General features: G+C 35.9%; 1 protein-coding gene across 15 annotated transcripts in view; it reads right to left on the reverse strand.

Annotated features, from left to right (window-relative positions):
* RALYL (RALY RNA binding protein like) overlaps positions 1 to 18,425 on the reverse strand; it is a 360,553-nt gene that overhangs the window by 341,508 nt on the left and 620 nt on the right. For 3 of the 15 annotated variants that reach the window (XM_015855857.3, XM_085539424.1, XM_085539422.1), the window contains exon 2: positions 17,340 to 17,426. The exons of 7 other annotated variants lie outside the window; for them this stretch is intronic. The gene's annotated coding sequence lies outside the window, so the exon portion shown is untranslated. Of the gene's footprint in view, positions 1 to 17,339; positions 18,217 to 18,425 lie in introns of all 15 variants that reach the window. 5 more of the 15 variants (XM_085539423.1, XM_015855858.3, XM_085539425.1 and 2 more) reach the window with 2 other exon arrangements.

Consider the following 18,425-nt stretch of genomic DNA (forward strand, 5'->3'; position numbering starts at 1 on the left):
GCTGTGGAGTCTCCTTATCTAGAGATATACAAGACCTGTATGGACACCTACCTGTGCAGACTGCAGTAGGGAGTCTGCTCTGTAGGGGGGCTGAATTCAATGATCTCTGGAGGTCTCTTCCAACCCCTACAACTCCGTGATTCTGTGAAGTCTAAGCGATATGTGCACACCATGTCAACAGCAAAACCAAATTGAGCCTACTGTCCCATCTTATACTTCATGCATGAATTGACAGCTAAGGCTCAGGTGCCATAAATATCTTTTCATGTTTTATCCCTTGTCTGTATGCATACTGTCCCTTTTCTTTCATACTGAGAGGCTGAGTTTCAAAGAGATTAAGCTAAGCAGCATATATTAACTGTGGTTCATTAGACATACCAATGGAAAAAATATACTGGTTCTAAAACATACAAGAGAAAAAAAGAAGTGTTACAATAGCACTGACATAAGTTCTGATTATATAAGGACTTTTAAAATGCATGAATATTTTTCTCTTTATTAAAAAAGATTTGATTTTTTTTTTTTTCTTCTGATCTGGAAGTTAAAATTGCAGGCTGCGCAGTATGATCCTTTAACTACTTTCAGCCTTACCAGCTTCAAAGCTTACTTCCCAAACCAAACTGTAATTCTTGATCCAAAGCACAACAGACAAAAAATGGTGTTTTAACAGCTGAATATCTGATGACCATATTGCTTGAAACTTTCAGTTATTTAACTCTTCTAAACATTTAATATAATAACATGCTCCATTATACCTCTTATAATCAATGTAAAAAATGGGTTATCAAATGGCAGCGCAATTATATAGCATCCTTTACATTTAAACACCTAAGCAAGCCTAATTAGATGCCGAAATTTCCAGGATCCATTAATATGATCTATTTATCAATGCAGTTTTTGCTAAACATGGCTTACCTTAGTCTATGAAAAATGTCTGATTGATTACAATCAATATACTGTTCAAACCACAAGACATTTTTTGCAGTGCTGTGTAACATAAAATGGATTTAAAAAAAAAAAAAGATGCAAGCTCGTGTCCATAATCCTCCATCAGAAACAACAGACTTTTAAACTATTCTTTCACTATGAATAATGCATTCTTCTTAAATCCTCTCAAAATGCAAAGGAGAGGCTCTAGAGCTAAACAGTTTTCAATGAAAAGATGTTGTCTAAGTTCATGACTTCTGTGCTCACATCTCATGCACACTGCAGCCCTCTTCCCCTACACTCCATATATAGCATACACAAGCCTTACCTCAACATAGTTAAAGCTCTATTACGCATTCTGCATTAAGACTGAAATAATCTTCCCCTCACATAACTAATCAGCCTATTTTCCACAACTTTTCACTGAATTGAAGCAAATCCCATTACATTTGCTATGAACAAGATATGAGCATAAACCAGGTAATCGATTCTCCATTGAGTTAATCGAGACATCCTACAAAATTATACCATCTGGTCGTATGGGATACCCTGTTTAAAAACATCTGTGTCACAGTAATTCTAATTTTAAAAACAAAACAAAACCTTCAAAAACATTACCCTTAGTCATTTTATTATTTCCTTATGGGATTATTTCTATTTGATTCTGCAGGATTAGTGAAAAGATTTCAGATACATTAATAGCTCCATAGAGGAACATCTACAGTTCAAAGAAGGCGTTTGAGTCCAGGTGAAATTTAAACTTAAGTGCTGTAAAGAGGAAAGGAGGAGAGTGAAGGTCCTGGAACCAGTTCTTTCTGTTAAACATTCAGATCCTACTTATTCCGCTTTTTGTTCACTGTCCAGCACCTTTGGTTTTCTATTTTTCTTACACCATTTTTCAATAGATCAACATGACAGAATACTCCTCAATGTATCTCATAAGATGTAATTGTACACTTATTAGTGGTCAAAGGCTAAAGGCTATCAGTGAAATTAACTGTATTATTTTGTTTAGGTCAAAGAAGGTTAACTGCAGTGTATGGATGTTGAAGAAATCAGACATAACAAATGGATAAGTTACATCAACAGGAAATTTTCATAAAGAAAATATGGTATTCCATAAATGGGCTATAAAGCTTTAGTTTTCATTTATATGCTTGGAAAGCAACAACAACAACAAGAAAAACACAACAACAACAACAACAAAAGAAAGAAACAAAAAACATATGAAAGAAAAGTAAACAATATCACTGTTCATTCTCAAAGTGCAGTCAATATCACCTTTGGCCCTAATGATTATAAGAAAGAGATTAATAGCGAAGTCCTTTCTACATGAATCGATTAATATATGCTTAGGTATTTTTGGACCAGTCTTCTACCTTCTGATAAATGCCTTTCATTAGAGTTCAATGTAAAAGGGAATTCCGTTCCTCAGTGCTTTAACTTCCTATCACAACTACCACTTCCACAGCCCAAAAGTGGACACAGCTCTGCAAAGGGGCTTAGTTTATGTGGAGGATTTTACAGGAGACCAAACTGAATACAGAAGTTTTATCTGTGGTTTTGAGGCTCCATCAGTTTATTAAGTTTTACCTAATAACCATGCCCAGATTCTGAAAGTCACCTAGACATAATGGTGAGAGACACTGAGATTGAGGAGGGCAAATACACCTACATGTCCTCAGGAAAACAAAACAAAACAAACAAACAAACAAAAAAACAAAAACAAACAAACAAACAACAACAAAAAAACCCTACAGATTAAGACAAAGATTTGGAACAGGAACAAGAATATTACACAAAAGGAGCACAAGAACTGAGTGGCAAAGTGCTTTTCCATTGACAGTCTCCTGCTGTGTACAGAAAAGCCATTTTCCATTTTTATAAATAAGTGTGATTTGAAGGAAAAAAAAAAATACAAAATTCCCTTAGGAATATTATCTAAAACCAGAAAGAATCTATGCAACCACAAACACTGAAATGAAAAGGTTCACTTTTGCAATGAGATTTGGAAAAGTATTATTTTAGGGGATAACCCTTTCTATTCAATGCACACAATATCACTGTAATCCAAAGTATTCAAATTTATCAACAGCTTTTGTAGTAAGATGGGTAAAATACCTTGTGCTGGAATTTGGAAAAAAACAAATGTTTTACATTAATAAACTCAGATGCTGGTAACATTCATCCGAGTCGACTGGGAAACAAATACAGAATTCCAGCTCAGTTCCTCTATAGCATCCAGTTTAATCTAGAGTCTCAAAAATCTTACTGTCCAGTAAAGTGTGACTTTGCAATTGGATGAACATCTAGCCACAGAAAACATCAATATTGATTTACAGGAGAACAACCCTTATCTTCTTTGGTACTACAGCGATTTTCAACATAGTATTGCAAAACAAGAGAATTTTCCTGAAGATGCAATGCATCTTACGAACAGTAATTTGTCCACAAAATACCTATGTATTAATCCAAGACAAGTGAGTTCTTGGATTTAATCAAATTTGATTTTATATAATGTAACATATCAACAAACAATATTAAACCCCAAGAGATGTGCATGTTTGTATGTTGACAGGAGGTTAAGTCCTTACCCGCCTTGATGGAATCCTTACCAAAGTCAAAACCCACATCATCCCCTGCCCTGCCACTGTGCTTGCATGCTTTGAATTAGCTATGTGGAGACAAAATGCACAAATGAACCCACATGTTTAAATCACACCAGTAGTGCATGCAGCATCTTTCCATGATTTCCTATCAATTAATAGTTGGTTTCACTCAAAGAAAATACTCTATTTTAGTCTTGCTTTTGAAAACATCTATCTTTTTCTCATAATGTTTCAGCTATGGTCTATCAAGATTTGTATTTTATATGTAGGAACACTTTAGCATCTTGTCATGGATTCTCTTTAGCTGCTGGAAGTTCCATGTCCTACTTCCACGAAAGACAACTCATTTAAAAAATCAAAATTAGCTGCATGTCTTTTAAAAATTCTGCCCACAAACTGTCTGTAGGATTTTTCTGTAGATTTCACTGTGATAATTTCACTATTTGTTAGCTTGGCTTTGATGTCTCTTTCTGCTCCATCTGCTTTGAAATATGCTGTTATTATTCTATTAATAAAGACCCATTTTTTTTTTCCTTTTTTTAGGTTGAGCTGTGTTAAAAGGTGTTCAGAAAGACAGTAGCATAAAAAAACTCCAAATGAAAGAACTACCTGAGGACTTATAAAAAGGATACAAGGACAATGCTAGTGCACCTCAAGTGTAACAGCAGACCCATATAAAATATATGACATGAGACAAAAATTACTAAGGAGTGAGAAAGAACACTTTTAAATGGATTAGGATAATTTTGCTGATTACATTTTCATACACCACTGGTGAGAGGCTGTAACTGAATTCACAAAGGAAATACATGCAAATACTTTAGATGATTTCACATCAGAAATAATTTCATATTTACACTGCATTTTTTTATTTATTATTTTTTTTTTTTGGGGGGGGGGGGGGGGAAGCTATTATTAAGTACATACTCTGTCGCTGAATCCTGAGCACTCACAGTGGGTTGCAAGCTGCATGTAAATCACATGTTTTTGAGAAGCTGGAGCTAAAGCATCACTTCTGTTTTTTTATTTAATAAACTGTTAGTCTTGCTTTATGGCTGGGTTCCTATTAATTTTGGCAACACAACCAAAAACAGAAAAAATGAAAAGTATTTGCAAAGCTTAAAACCTTTGAAATTCTCAGATCAAATCTGCCCAATACCTATAGACTAAGATCTTACTGTTCTAAGCATCAGTAGGCAAATATAGAAAGCTGAAGTTCTCAGAAATGGGATTTCCTCTTAAATTTCTACTGTGATACAGTTGTTACTAAAATTAAATGTCCTGTTCTGTTCATTAAGGCATGCCTTCACAATCACATTTTACTTTATTACGAGGCAATGCAAATAGAAAACATAGCAATGTTTCAAATTTATAGCACAACATGCAAATGGCAGAGCTCTATACAGTTTGGATTATATAAAATAAAATACACATTTCAGCAGCAACACAAATACACATTTTAAAAGCAATTACCAAGAAACAAGAAATACTTTTTTTGAGGTTTTTAATTGGTTGATTGGCTTTGGTGTGGGCTTGTTTTTTTTCTGTTGTTTGTTTCAGTATTGCAAGGAAGACAATTTCCTAGTATTTATAGTGGCAACCCATGTTTACAGATAGATCCATTTTTTTATTAACCTCTGTAAACTGAGATGATAACCTTTTCAGAAAGCAAAAGCCTGTGGTGGACAATAAGGCCACCACACTCCAAATACTTTAAAACAGTTTTCATACATAACTGCCTGTTTATAGTATTGTTGTTAGATATTTTTAATGAAATTTCTAATATATGTCTGCATATGTAATTTCCCTCAATACAGTAAATACAGATAATTCACATATACAGTCAACACCATGTTTGAAAAAGTTACAGATTGGCAAATTGAAGGAATACAAAAATTAAGAACTGGCAGAATTTAGGAAACAACTTCCATCTTCTGAAATTACTTCAGCAGTTTGATCAGCACTGCAGTACTAACTTAATTATGTATTCCTAATTCATTTTCTTGCAAATGTAATAAATGAAGCTCTCGTTCTTCATTTAAGAAAACAAAAGGTTGCTTTACTTTAAGCATAAACCAGACCCCAGGCCATATGAGGAGAGGCTGAAGGAGCTGGGAATGTTCAGCCTGGAGAAGAGGAGGCTCAGGGGAGACTTTATTGCTCTCTATAACTTCCTGAAGGGAGGTTGTAGTGAGCTGGGGGTTGGCCTCCTCATGTCATTAGTGACAGGACTAGAGGGAATGGTTTCAAGCTGTGGCAGGAAAGATTCAGGCTGGACATTAGGAAATATTACTTCTCAGAAAGGGTGGTCAGGCACTGGAATGGACTGCCCAGGGAGGTGGTGGAGTCACTGACACTGGGGGTGTTCAAGGAGCAATTGGATGTTGTGTTGAGGGACATGCGTTAATGGGAGCTATTGGTAATAAGTGAACAGTTAGACTGGGTGATCTTTTAGGTCTTTTCCAACCTTGGTGATTCTATGATAAGTCCTTTAGTTCATTTTAAGCTTTTTTTTTTTTTTTTTTTCTGCAGAATAGGATGTTGCTGTTCACTGATATGATCATTCAGAGATATTGTATTTACTTTGTTTGCTAAGATTGTGATCTGTCCTGATGCATATCCAATTGCACAAGATATCAGTTCACTGATATTGATTAACTGTAAAATAACCCGGACATAAAATCCAAGGCAGTATAATTTATTCTTCCATCATTACTCTGACATTCTACTTTCTTCACTACAAAGTAGGTTCTTGTCAGAAAACTTTTTCCTTTTTTTTTTCATTGCTCTTTACTACCAGCAGAAACAGAATAATGAGCTATGTGGATTCTGAGTTTGGTCCACTACAACAGTTCTTTCCTACTGATACAGGAGAAAAAATATATATAACTTTAAAAAAAAAAATTGTATTAAAAACATTGCATTTTTTAATATTTAATAATTTTTTTTTATTATTGTGTCTCTAATACCACTGGCACACCAGATATGAGGTTGTCTGTTTTACTGAGTTAATACCCTGTATCACATTTATCAGAAATACAGCCTTTTGCATTGAAAACAGAATCCTGATCTTGCTCCCAGTTAAATCAACTGCAAAGTTGTTACAACCCTAACCACAAAATATGGAGGGTGTCTTCTGTTTATCACAGTACATTCTTTGTATTACTCAAAATACAGCAGACTGGGAAAGAGAGACAACTATGAGAAGATACAATGTAAAAATTTCATCTTTACTATAAAAATATAAACTAAGAAATTACATCCTGAAGTAAAGTTCTTCCATCTCAGTCTGAATGGATTTACATCAAAACAACTGGAAACTCAAGAGAGCAGTACCAGACTCCCAGTTTCTACCAGGGCTACGTCTTGCTACATAGAACGCTATACATCTTATGGTCAATGTAGCTGGCATGCCTTAATGTACTTAAAATATATTTTATATGTGAAGTATCTTATTGACAATAATGGCAGCCTCCATTCAGCCTTGTTTCAACCTCAGTTCTGTTTCCTATACCAAACAGAGATTACCATCATATTCAGTAACCTAAGCACGCAGTAAGACTTCCACAAAGATGCTGAGGTCAGGCTTTAACTCTGTGTTTAGTAGACAGCCATAATTCTCCAGACTTTCGTAAGTAACATAATTGTTGCTCTGCCTGAGCAGTAGCTAAAGAATGAGGGAATCATAATTTGGAAATTTTTCAATTTTATGGAAGAAGTCTAATATCAGAAGACTAAAACTTGCATGTTACACGTAGGATTCAATACCACGAAACATATTTTATATTACATTCCAAAACATTAATTTGAAACAGACAGATCCTTTCAGACTTCAAACTTTTTATTAGGAAGTTTCTAGCTTCAAATATGTCAATTCTATTACTCTGCTTCTGTAAAGATACCTTTTTGATGCACTGTGGGGTTGTAAAATAGCAAACAGCTGGTCATAGAAAAAATTGATCATTATGGATTATACTGTAGTTACATTCTAAAGTGAGATTGCAACTGCTGTATGAAATAATTTCATCACACTCTGAAGGAGAAGATAAAGGTTGCAAAGCAAACTGCAAAGTTAAAATGCATGTTTTTATGAACAAGAAGAGACAAAGGATTTGAGTCAGTCCAAGGAAATTATCATCACTCCATACACTGATTTGAAAAATCTTTGTTTCAGATCCTTTTCTAAGGCCCTTTCTACCTACTTGTGTAGGAAGTCTTAGTGGTCTCACTTGCAACAGTGCCTTCAAAATAACTATTCAGAGGAGAATGTCAGATTTCTCCCCTTCATAAAGTGGTCTGTAGCATAGGAGGCACTGTACTGTGTTTCATTAGTAGATGAGGGATTGCATAGTATGAAATTGCATAATTTCTATCTAAATGTCAGGTTAAGTGATCTAAAGTTAAGGAAGAATTTAAGGTAGGCTCCCCTTATCTGATACTTAGGGTTGGCAAAGCTGGTCTAAATCTCACAGAGGGATCAAGATTGTTGATCACCAGAGACACAAATTAACAAATGCATGGATTCCAAATATCCTGCCGAAATCAGAAACCTATTTTTTCAAGTGTGTGACTCACATAAATTTGGCCGAAATAATAAAAATCCAAATAAACTGCAAGGGCAACACATTAGGCAGACTGAATCTAGCTTCTAGTCAGGTAATGAGACAACAGTGTTTACAGCACATCTTAAGAAAATGTAAAGTGAAATTCTGAAACATTACTCAAATTTAACATTTTTCTAAACATAAATAAGTCATTGGTTTACTGTAGTTTTATGTACTGTATTTTTATTTAATAGCATTTTGTGTTTGACCTGTTGTTTCTAGATATGCAGAAAACCCAATAATTTTACCTACAGTACTTCTAAATGTAATTTCAGCATCTACAATTTATTTCAGTTTTTTGGACCTGATCATTCTGCTCTGGACCTGTTCCACCTGTACCTGTAAGGTCAGATATCAACATCTTTTTTAACTCAATTATCATAACTGATTATAGAATAACAAGTAATCAGGAAGTTTTAATATTCAAAATTTGAGTCTGAAAATAAGCATTTCTTTTCTGTCATGAAGATGCATAAAACCACTCTATAATTTCATGTAAGTCTAGTTTACCAGAAGGAAACCCCTGTCCTATCTCACACTTATATGAGTAATATTACACTATAATGTGTGAGGAGGGGGGGTATTTTTTGTTCTTTGCAAAGATTTTATTGTTCTGCTTTTTTTTTTTTTTTTTTTTTTTAAAATAGGAAATAGAAATAAGTAGTGAAATATCTATAGTGCTGATGAAAGCTAAGGTGGTGGAGGGCAGAGGGGCTAAGACTGAAGGAAGGTGAACAGGAACAGGGGCTGCAAACATTCCTGTTCTCTGAAACCTTAAATGAACAGCTGGGGATTTTTTCCTCCATTTCTATTGTTCTGCCTCCTACTTCTCTTTCTAGTCCTTCACCTCTTCTACCCTTTTCCTATTGCTTCCTTTTTGTACATCCTTCTGAGTTGTTCCAGCACCAAGGGAGAGGTCCAGAGCAGGAGGGAAGGTCCAGCAAGCCTGAAATAAAAAACATTACAAATAAAAGACAAAAAGGATCCAGAAATTCAAATGAACTAGCCTAACACTTTCAAATGCATTTCCCTTTGTCTGCCACTGCAGACCAGTGTGACACAGTTCTCTGCTGCAGAGATGATTTTGATCTTAAAAATACAACGGAAAAAAAAAAAAGTAGCCAGCTTATTCTGATTACAATTAACATTAAAAACATTTATTAATATTTGTGACCAAGTATCAAGAATTTCTGAACCCATTTTAAAATTTCTGAAATGAAATATTATTATTATATAATTGTATTATCACAGTATATTCATCATCATCCAGGTATCCCAGAAATAATGTATTTCTTTAGACTGTAATTACTTTTCTCGTAATTGCTCCTTTCATTAGCAGGTCCCTCAGCAAATATTCCTCATTCAGCAACCCTGGACCACCTACTCACACAGAGCAGCTGTTATGGTTAGACCCAGCAGCATCAAATGGCGAAGTCTGGCTAATATGCACTACCGTTACGGAGAAATTCAGTTGTGTTCTTCTATGTCCCCACAATCTACAGTTATGAGGTCTTTATAATGCTGTGTCCACACTGTACTTCCAAATATGAGTCAAAATGCATGACTGAAAAGGGAAATGTTATGGTGCATAAATGAAACTGAGGAAAGAGCTGACTTCATCTAGTCAGCTAGGAATATGATCCTTGAAAATCCATTTTTTGTGAAGACTGCTCAGACTATGCATTGTTGAGGTATAGTACAAAAAACAAAGGTAGAAATATAAATACATATCAAAGAACAGAGATGAAGACAAAGAGGTGGCAAAGTGCACAACATGACATGGTAGCTGCTGCTAACACTGTGAAAAGAAAAAGACAACAGTAGCATAACATACAGGGCAGAAGCACAAATGGGCAAGTTTTTCTGTATCCTACTGAAAAAGCCTTTTTCAGAGACAGAACTTTCAGATTCAGATCTTCAGCTTTTTGCTGATCTACTTTTTACTGATGTACTTTCTGACACAATACCTGTATGGTTACATTAATTCACATGTGTAAAGTTTAAGTTAATTCAATTGACAGTCATATGATCCTTATCTTTCAATTATTTTCAGAGGTTTTTCAGATGAGGTCCATGATTGTACACAGTAACTGAAGTGCCAGGATTTTATAGTAGAATTCCACAGGGAGAATTCATTGAAGCAGTATGATTTATAACGTTATAAGCAGTCAGGAAATCATATGAAGTAATGGGAAAAAAAGAAAAAAAAAAAAAAGGCATGAAATCTTGGACTCAACAGAATTCTTTGGGAATTCTGTCATAGTTTAGAACTGACACAGACTGTTTAGAAATACATATTGATTTTTGTAAAAAAAAAATGAAAAAATAGCAAAGAAGTGGAAATTCAAGTTAAAAAAAAGAAAAAAAAAAAAAGCCACAAAGATTCTAGTAGCCAAAAATAAATAAATAAATAAAAATCAGTTTTCAATCAAGTATTTAATTAAGAAATCAAGATTTCAACAAGTGGGAAGAAAAATAATTGGATTTATCTCTCTTTATCCATCAAAATTTTAGGAATCTGCTCACTTTCATCAGTGAAAAGAAAGAGGTGTTTTAGAAAGGTTGTTCATCTCAGCTATCTACAGATGCCTCTTGGGATATAGCCCATAGCTCTCTGGAGGTGTCTATATATCTCCATTGACTACAAAGCCTTAAGCAACTGTGTTAGACTGCAATGACTAACTTTCTGATGGCAAAAATGATGACTAGCTTCACTCTGAAAACCCATTTTTTAAACAGCAATGTTAAGAAAGATCAATCTATCCTTTTGTGCGAATCACTTCATCAAAATCTACAGGAAAAAAAAAATATATATATAATATATATGTGTATATATTGATGGGAAATCTTGATTTTGACCAGTATGTATACAGGAATACAGGACCAGGTTTCTGTTTACATGTAACCCACCAGAGCAGAGCACATCCCCATGAATGGTAACACAGTATGCTTCCCTCATAAAATAGTAAACAATGAAAATAGCATCAATGTGCTGATGAATTATCCCATTAAAGTGCAAGTGACATAACATCAAAATTTAAATCTACTTTAGCTTTTCATTGTGCATAAGCTACATTAATTGTCTACAACTTACAAACACACACTAACGCTAACCTTTTCATAGCCAACCTTGCAGGTGGCCCGTTTACTGAGCTCTCACTATACACAGGGAGAAAACATAACATCTTTCTTCTGCAGTTTGAAAAAGCAAGTTGATAGGAAAACTGAAATAGGTCAGAAAAATGACCTACAGTGCTGCATGTCAGGTGTCAGGTTTTACCATACTTAATCAGAGGCAAATACAGGACAATAAATGATAAAACTGAAATTTTGTTAAATGGAACATATTATAATCTTTTTTGTAGTTACCCTAATAGGAAGCTTAGTTTATAGTATTTAACAGATGTCATGTGACAGTTTGCTTATAACATTTTTAATGTCACACAACTTCTACCTTAATATTTATTGGGTGAAGGATCTTTCAATAGGATACTGAAGCTACATAGAATATATTTCATACTCAGAATTGTGACTCTACAAGTACTAAGTGCACTGCATTTCACTGTAAGCCAGTGAGTTACATCAACTCCTATCAACAAAAGCTGTTGGCATTCAGTAACACTTGGGGCCAGATTCTGTGTGCAAAGATGCACATAACTGTCTTTGTTCTGCTCGTACATTTTTGTGTTTTGCTCATTCAAATTGCTCTAATAAAGAGGTCGCCTTATGTGGTGCAAATATTTTAGTATTTCCAACACCATGCAAGTACAACTATAGTTGACTTCAAGTTACCTAGAAGGCAGCCTAAAACTTCCCTATCGAAAACATACATGTGTGCAGTGACTCTTCCAGAACCTAAAATTACCTCTAATTAACAGGAAGCATCTTGTATCTATTTGGCATAAACACTGCTCAGCCCCTGTGTGAATCTCCTAGCTAAAACCTTTTGTTGAATACACTGTGCTACTGTGATTTTTGTCTACACAGCAAATTTAGCCTTTCTTCAATCAAGTAAAAAATATCCCATTTAAATTTGATTTGTGCTAGATAGCCCTTTTATGTTGACCCTGCATGTCTGAATAGAGGGAGGATTTTGATGAAAGAAACTATAGTGAACTGAACAGGCTGCAATAAAAGCATTTGGCACATGGCATGTTTGGTAGACTCAAGATCAGACTTTCACAAAGTCATTTAGTAATTATCAAGGTACAAAAATCATCATTGGTCCTTTCTGAATTACTGCCCTTTAAATAATAATAATAGCAGTACTGCCTTAGCCTGGACCTATGTCTGTCCAAAGGCCGAGAGCAGCTGTCAGAGGACCACAGTACTGCCCACACAAAATTTTCAGCTGTTTTCAGAGCTCCATATTGACTTGGATGTTCAGTGACTGCACATCAGCTGGGCACTGCTCACTGACATAAGGAGAAGTTCATCTGGAGAATGACACCTGTGTAAAACAAGTTTCATCAGAGCTTAGGGTACCTAAGGAAGAAGAAAGACGAGTACGCAAAGGCAAACAAAATAAAAAGATTGGGGAGCACCATTTATGGGACACCATGCCATCACTGATCCTGTAAAACCCACCTCTGCTGCTTGCAACTTTTAAGTGCCATGTCTCAGAAGATATTGTTATATGTACCAAAGTAACCACAAAGGAAATATGCGACAGACAAAGCTCTCTTCCTAAAACAGAGATGCTGCTGCAGAATGGTTGTTGCTTAAGCCTGGACATTCTGGAAGGCCGGGGGGCATGTAGGGGAGTCAGAGGTGGAGAGGCACAGGGAGGAGACCAGGGAGACAATGCTGCTTTGTAGTTTTTCTCAGGCGGCAGTAGCTGGCATCATTGAATATAAATTTACAATACTGTAAAAATTAACTATTTATTCCTAATCGAGAGTGTTTGTTGAGCTCTAAAAGACTGTGTAAACTTTTGCCTAATTCTCTATCACACTAATAACATCGGTAAAAAGAACTAACTATATGACCACCTATGATCATGTCTACCTTTCCAACTCTAAATATCACAATAATAAAAAAAGGCTAATAGTATTCACGCTAAGCAACCTGAGATATACTTAATAATTTGAAGGTCTACTTAATTTTTGTTTTAATTATAAGCAGATGATTCATGGAGATAGAAAATCACACTTTGTTGTTCCAAGGTAAATTTAATAGAAAACAGTTCCAAAACTGCAGTAAAAATGTTTCAGAAGGATTCGGTGCATTAAAGAGATTAGTGTCATTGTGAAATACAGCAAAAGAAAAGATGAGAAAAAATGGTTTAAACTGTGCTAATGTGTGTACATGTGAAACAATAATCTTCAAGTCATGTTACCCTGGTAATTGTTCAAAGGTTATAAAATAATTAGTGCCTCAACAGAGGTGAGGATGTTACACTGTAATCTTCGCACCATTTAAAAATAGCATTTTGTTTTCTTCTGTCAGTCAGGATCTGAGCTTAAGGAAGCTACAAACTGGTTTAAATCCAATTCTCTCGATGACTATGTTGACAGTGCAACAGATTACGCAATTTTTCATCTGGAAATTGTCATCTTTAGCCTTCTGTTCAGAAATTCCATCAGTTCTTAAAGGATGTGGCTTCAGATTTTGACAGAGCACTGCATCCTCTGAGAAGACCAAGGGAATTCAAAAGTATTCCTATGGGGACAGACCTATCAGTCCTTTCTTCAAATACTATTAAGTTGTTGTTTTAAGACAAATAAGGGGAGAAAAAAACAACATTCTGGAAGAGAAAGAAACTGCTTTTAGAATAATGCTTTTGGAGACAAGAGAGCTAAGATAACAGCAATCTTGGAAGAAACTAATTAGGAAAAGCTATTTTAAACAGCACTATAACAAACTTTCACAAGTATTCCTACTAGAAGACAGCCTCTGATACAACACTGGCTCGACTCCATTCTGCTTCCCCTGGTTGATAGGAATGTAAAACACTGAAACAGTAAATGAAACATTCTTGAGAGACTACAGAACTGTGCTGAAGGAGAAGTCCCTGGGAGTCCTTTGCAGAGAAATGCAGCATGGTGAGGTAGTGCCAAAGGCAGGTCAGTGTGGCGCGATGCCTGGCTCAATAGCAGAAGGCATAGGCACAGCCCAGCTCCAGGTAAGCACATCAGGCCTAAATAGGGGCTGGAAGCTGCACATGGAAGCAGAACCAGGGCAGAAAAGGTGTGAACACAGATGCCCTGCTTCTGCTGCAGCCCAGCTTTGCTGAGACAGATTGGATGTCTGTGACCAATGTCAATGGGAACCTCCACCCAGTTAGCCCAGCAAACTCAAGTGTGAGGGGCAAGGATTAGGGACTGCCCTCTGAAAATGCACAGGAAAGACAACCAGGGGGAAACAGAGATGTAGAGAGGTAATCTTACCATATGGGGACAGCAGTGGCACAAAAACAAATAAGTATAAACTGTCTGAGAAAATATTTCAGACATCAAAAAGATTTTCAACAGCTGGAAGAGTCAGGCCCAAAGAGGCAAGGTGGGAATGGTGCCCCAGCTAAATCTGCACTGGAGCTTTAACAGAGCAAGTCCAGCTCAGCACCACAGCAGAATGGATCTGAAATCCCCACAGGCCTCTCTAGTTCTATCTTCTATGTGAAAAAATATGAGAAGATATCCTTCCATTGCCAACTGAGGCCACTACAGTGGATGAAAGCTTGAATTTGGGTCAGCACTCTGTGCACCATAGTCATTAACTCCTGTTCACCGGTCATGTATTGTTATTTGCTAGTAAGCACTGCTTATAAGAGCTAGTTACGGATGAAAAATTGCTCTCCAAATCTTTCTATTTACAAATACCTTAAATTCCTAAATTCACACATATCAAATAAGATATAAACAAAAAATAGAAGATGACATACAAGTCTGGACACACATCATACATGAGGAGTTTGTGCACTAAGTGCACTCACACTCAGCGTAAGACACAGTTACATCATCACTTCTAGAAACAACACTGCAATTCATTAGATACAATTTTCATTCTTCCTTCCAAAAATAATGCTTGTCTCTTACACTAACTCTGCTTTCAGTGTGTTAGTCATAGCATAGCTATGGAAACATCAAGCTGGAACCTATTCCAACAACCCAAATCCTACTGTGCTCACATAATGCAAAAGGCAGAGGTATCCTTTTTCAAAATTAGCTCCTTTATTTCTTTTATAAAATCACACAACCTCAAATTTCTGCAAATGAAATGTATGTATGAATATTAGATTACTGAGCTACTCACACAACAGGTGCTTTGCAGGCAAAATCTGGGTGCTGAAAGTAGTGATTTCTAAACTTTTTATCTCAGACTAAGCCTTAGGTGAGCAGGACTGGATCTACAGTCAGCAACTACGTGTACAAAACTACCCACTCGACACACCTGCAATATTGAAAGAAAGGACAAAAGGAACATTACTCTGGAAACTGCAGCCTAGTTACTATATTTCAGCGCTTTAGCAATACCAAAAATGCTTTTCTAACTGTCAATTTCATATAATTTAAAGAAAAACTTTAATTTAAAAATAAGGGGGGAGGGAAATGAAGGGAGAGGTGGAGGATAGATTTTCAATCATTATGATATTTTAAAGGCTTTCTTTCAAATTAAATCCTGAGTAAATAAGCAGGCTGAATCTTCTTACAGTGTAGAGTATTGACACAACAGATTGTAACTATTTCTGAGAAGTCATCATAATCCATCATGGAAATATCTAGACAGTGCTTTTTGGACACAATGGATTATTGACCCCAATACACTATCAAAAGTATTCCATCATGTCAATGCAGAAACCATGCACAAATATGCGCTAAGCATTTTTACCATTCTTAAGCTGGAAAAATCCACCTTAAATACACACAACTGTTTTACTACAGAGTAAATTAATAAAAACAACAGTAACTGATTTATTTTTCAACATGTCTAATTCCACAGAAGAATGCTGAAGACTTCTAATACACACTTTCCACTTTAAAGGCAGCCGTTATGTCACAGCAATGTACACTGAGTGTTAGAAGCCTCAAACTTCCAAATGAATTAGAAACTGGCCACGCAGTTTTGCTTATGTCACAGAAAGAAAATAAATACATTCTCCGTAACTTACTTTGGTTTCCACATGTAATACACAGCTTAAGTTTATGATCAGTTACAAATCCCTAAAGGCTGTTTAAATAAAATACACTAAGCAATCCCATCACAAGTAAACATAAAGTAAATTATAGAGAATGCAGCAGATCCAAGCATTCAGCACTTCTACTTTAGCATAATATTGCACTGTATCTCCTTCCAGAAAAAATCAAAACCACCAACAAGCCTGTCATCTGGAAAAATCCTTCCAAACTCTATTTTAAAGAACCAATATCCTGCCTCTACATCAGGGGCAGCCTCTGTTAAGCATTTAAGCACTATCCATGAAAAGTAACAGTTCCTTCTCCAGTCCTGAACTCTCAGTGACCGTCACGGAAAGTAAGTTTCCCATTCCCTGCCAGCCAGTGGCATTAATAATCATCAAAACAAAACGAAACACCTTCGAGCAAATATCTGTTTCTGATTAATCTCCATCCCAATGAATTAAATTCATAAGAGGCAACCTGCTGCCTTGTTTACGCCTTTTTAATATCAGGAGCAGAAGTTGGATAGAAGGGTTTTGCTGCCCTCAGGGCTACGAAATATGTCTCGTGTGGCAAGGAGCCAGCTCACCCAGGGAGCCTCCTTTGCTGTTTCTCGCACAGCTATTTTCTAATGGATAATTTTTAAACAGACACACACAAATACACAAGTCACCACGACACGGGGCTGGGGTTTTTGCTCTTGTCTGAAGTCCTGCAAGTATTCATGCTCAGAACAAGAACCTCAAGATTTCACCCCGAAATTTCAATCTGGGGATTTTTCCCGGACAGGAGGTTGTAGTGAGGGTCTGCATTTCAACCCCCCCCCCCTCCCCCCTCCCCAACTGCCTTCCCCTCCTGACAGCACACAGCACACAAACACCTCTCAGACCCAGCCTCAATTAGTGCAATGCTCTGCACACATCTGAGCAAACAGGAGGCAGAGATACGTAGTTCAGTCCCCATGTGCACTGCACTGAGACCTTCAGCTAAGGGTGGAAAGAGATTTCTTTAATATATATATATATTCAAATCTCACAATGTAATTTACACAGTGTGGAAACGCCTACAAGGAGATGAAGTACCTGCACTGGGGAGATGTTCAGTTGTTCACTTCATCTTCCGTTGACAAGGAAACCGAACCGCACTTCATTCTCCAGGAAAACCTTCCACTGCCATCATTTGAAAATGTATTTATTTGTATATATGCATACAGCTATCAGCATCACCATCATGATAATAATAACCACCATAAAATACTGCCGGCAAAAGAGTAAAAAAAAAGTCAAGGTGCAAAATGTGCAAAAGTAAGGATCATTTCTTTGGCTGCATATTTTTGCTCTGTTATCTTTAAGGAGGAAAAAAAGAAAAAAGTATTTAAAAACGGTAACTGTAACACGCTGCAAGAAAAGTTTCACGTTATAAACAGGCATCAAAAACTGAAGAAGAAGAAGGAAAGGAAAAAAGCCCTGCAGATTGCACTGATTGTCAAAAAATGAAACAATAACAAAAAATACTAAAATCAGCATCTTGCTCTGTGGCTTCCACCAGTATTGCAAGACTACAAACTCTTTGTAAACACTGCTGTAAAATGCATTTGCAAATCCCATCTCTACAAGGTAAAAAAAAAAAAAAAATAATTAAAAAAAAACAAAAAACACCCAAAAATAATAATAAAAAAACAGATAAAATCCTCTGAAGAAAAAAAAAAGAAAAAAGAAAAAGAAAAAAAAAAAAGAGTTAGAAACATGCCTTCTCTCTTATCTTTAAAAAACAGCATCATATTTCACATCGCTTTCTGTGCACAACAAAACCAGTTGCATATACAGATATACAGCTAATCAACATATCGCAGTTGTTGCTGGACTGGCAAGTCTCTATTATTATTATCATCATTTCTCATTCCTAGTGACTCCCGGCCCCAGCAGCACCTTTTGCTCACAGTTTAGGAACCATCGCATGCTAAGAAAAAGAAAAAAACTTGTCATCGGCAAAAGATCAAATCCATTGAAAGCAATAATCATAGAGGAAGGAAGAAAAAAAAAAAAAAAGAAAAAAAACGGAAAAACAATAAAACAAAAAACCCAAAGGAAGAAAAAAAAAAAGAAAAACAAAAAAACAAAAAAAAAAAAACAGGACAAAAAAAAAAAAGGAATAAAAAAAAAAAAAAA

Source organism: Coturnix japonica, chromosome 2 (assembly GCF_054131305.1).
Source record: "Coturnix japonica strain WE chromosome 2, WE-NBRP24, whole genome shotgun sequence".
Lineage (NCBI taxonomy): Eukaryota > Metazoa > Chordata > Aves > Galliformes > Phasianidae > Coturnix > Coturnix japonica.